The sequence below is a fragment of the Eleutherodactylus coqui genome, chromosome 6 (genome assembly GCF_035609145.1).
Source record: "Eleutherodactylus coqui strain aEleCoq1 chromosome 6, aEleCoq1.hap1, whole genome shotgun sequence".
Taxonomy (NCBI): Eukaryota; Metazoa; Chordata; class Amphibia; order Anura; family Eleutherodactylidae; genus Eleutherodactylus; species Eleutherodactylus coqui.
The window spans coordinates 227,306,022-227,309,225 of NC_089842.1; positions in this window are offsets into that span (position 1 = coordinate 227,306,022).

Below are 3,204 nucleotides of genomic sequence, written 5' to 3' on the forward strand. Positions count from 1 at the left end.
CACAATTTTCCCTGTTACTCCCAGCAAGGGGGGGGGGGGGCATTCTGGGGGCTCAATTTTGGTGTCCTTCCCCTCATAAATGCGGAACTTGTGGGTGTACCCCGATGTACTTTCGCGCAGCTTGTACAACTTCACGCCATACCGTGCCCGCTTACTGGGCAGGTACTGGCGGAATTTAAGCCTCCCTTTGAAGTGCACCAGGGACTCATCTACTGCTATATTTTTTCTGGGGTGTATGCCTGGGCAAATTTAAATGTTCCACTACTGGCCTGATTTTATACAAGCGATCATAATTGGGATGATCACTTGGGGGGCACTCTGCATGATCGTTATAGTGTAAAAATCTTTGGATCATCTCAAACCGTGTCCTTGACATCGCCATGCGGAACATAGGAGTGTGATACAAAATGTCAGTACTCCAGTACGCCTGGATGGTCAGCTTTTTTACTAGACCCATAGTTAACACAAGACCCCCAATTTTTTTTTATTTCTAATGCATCCACAGGGGTCCACTTATCGGGTCTTGCGTAGCTGGAGGTGGGATTTTGCTGTATGAAATACTGGGCATACAAATTCGTTTGGGTCACTATGTGGGCAATAAAATCATCTGAAAAAAAAAAAAACATAAAAAAAGTCCCTCGCTCTGAGCCCTTCAGTATCAAACTGAATCCCTGGGTTGCCAAAGAAGTCAGGGATCTGGGGTCTAAAATTTTCAGGGGTACCCCAACTAACATCAGGTGCATTGGGGTCCACAGTAGTGGAAGTCCTTGGACGCCTTCTTGGGGGTACAGGTAGTTCACATTCACTAGATGAGGATGAGGATGAGGGGGAGGAGAATGCCAGAAAAGTGGCATCATCCGCACTAGCTGAATCTGAGTCAGAGGCAATAATTGCGTACGCCTCCTCAGCAGTATATCTCCTGCGGGCCATTATAAAAGTGTAATATGCACTTCAAAAAAAAAAAATTATCGTACGGGACACTGCGGGATCACTGGGATGGGGCGACCAGGGAACAGGGTCAGAAATGCAGAACAAAGTTTTTATTTCTCTTTTTTTTTTAGACTGACAGATATGCTGACACTACACTAAGTATACACTACGCTGACTAACTACACACTATGCTGACTAACTACACATTACGCTGACTAATGACGAGAAGGGGGACTACGAAATGCGCTACACTACTATACTAATCCCACTGCACTACAGATCCCAGCTACACTACTGATCACGCACACTACAGATCCCAGCTACACTACACTACTGATCACACTACAGATCACACACTGCACTAAAAATCCCAGCTACACTACACTACTGGTCACACTACAGATCACACACTGCACTACAGATCCCAGCTACACTACAGATCACACTACAAAGCACACCTCTCTACACTATTGATCACACCTCACTACACTACACTACTGATTACACCTCACTACTCTCACTACACTACAGATCGCTTTTATATTCTTTTTTTTTTACACAGCCCTATCTTTCTCTACAACTGCCGGAAGCACTGTGAGGCGATTGCAGAGAGAAACTATACTATAAACAGTGGGCGCTCTTCTGCCGAACTGTGATTGGTCAGTGAGTTCTTCACTGACCAATCAAAGCGATCGCTGGGGCGGGACCACTGTGATTGGTCCCAATGTTAGCAGACGTCACTACTGTGTCGCCGCGATAGTCACCACAGTGACACTGTAAGCGCAGGACGTAAGTTTTCGCCCACTTGCGGGAAGTATCCGGCTGCCATGACGTAAACTTACGCCCTGCAGCGGGACGGGGTTAACAAGGAGAAATGCAAAGTCCTACATCTGGGCAAGAAAAATGTAGACAACCCATACAGAATAGGAGGAATTGGGCTAAGCAGCACATGTGAAAAAGACTAATAGATCATAGACTGAACAAGAGTCAACAATGTGATGCAGCAGCCAAAAAGGCAAACACAATTCTGGGACATATTAAGAGAAACATAGAGTCTAGATCACGGGAGGTAATTACATTGCCTAACGATGATTTTGTTTTGGGCTCAAAATTAGTGTGTTCTTACGTATTTCCATCTGCTGATTTCAAAAATCACCATAAAAGTGACCAATTAGCTCTTGCTGGGTAAATACAGTGACATGTCATTTTTTAGAGTTTACATTTTTATTTTGGGGAATTTTTTTTTTTGGGGGGGGGGGAGTTGTCACACCTCTCAACTGGCATAACATAATGTTCTCCATATTTTTTGTAGGCTTTAAACATAATAAATGTTGCTATGACTGAGTTTCATATTGTTTCTGTTTTTATTTTTTTCAGAATTTCTGGTTTTGGAGTGCTTTAAAAGTGTAAAATTTGCTACATCAAAATGCCACGAAAATGTGTAAGTTTAGTGAATAATTTTTGTTATATTTGTGGTGAAATAACATTTTTGTCACAGAAACGCAGTCTGATGCCTCTTGTGAAGACTGCCTATCATTATTTTGGTATGAAGGTAGGGGACCAGGATAAGTCATGGGCTCCACACATATGTTGCAACTCTTGTTCAGTTAAACTACGAGAATGTTTTTTATTTTTCAGCCAATCTATGGCTTTTGCTGTGCCTATAATTTGGCTGGAGCCTTCAAACCATACAGATGACAGCTATTTCTGCTTGACTCTGCCTATAAAGGTAGGATTGTCAATGAAGAAAACAGGAACAGTTTAATACTCAAATCTTCCATCTGCTATTCGCCCTTTTCCACATTTAGATAGTTTACCAGTTTCTGCTCAACCACAACAATATGAGCTTGAAGAAGAGAATGAAGAATGTGTGAAAAAAGAGGAACCCAACAAGCCTTCCACATCCCATGACCCTGACTTTGAGGTAAAAGATGATACACCGCACAGACTGAGTCACGCGGAATTGAGTGATCTCATTCGAGACCTTGACTTGTCAAAGGAGAAGACGGAACTTCTAGGGTCAAAACTACAGCAATAGAATCTTCTCCAACATGATGTGATGGTCTCACAGTACAGAGAACCTCAGAGGGATCGGCTTCCTATTCTCTAGAAAAAAAAAATCTGGTTGTTTGCTGCGACGGTAATGGCTTGATGAAATGTTTGAATTTGAACCATGATCAACTGAATGAAGGCTATTCATAGACTCCTCCAAGCTTAGTTTGAAAGCTGCTGTATTACTTCATAACAGCAACCGTCTTCCTTCTATTCCTGTTG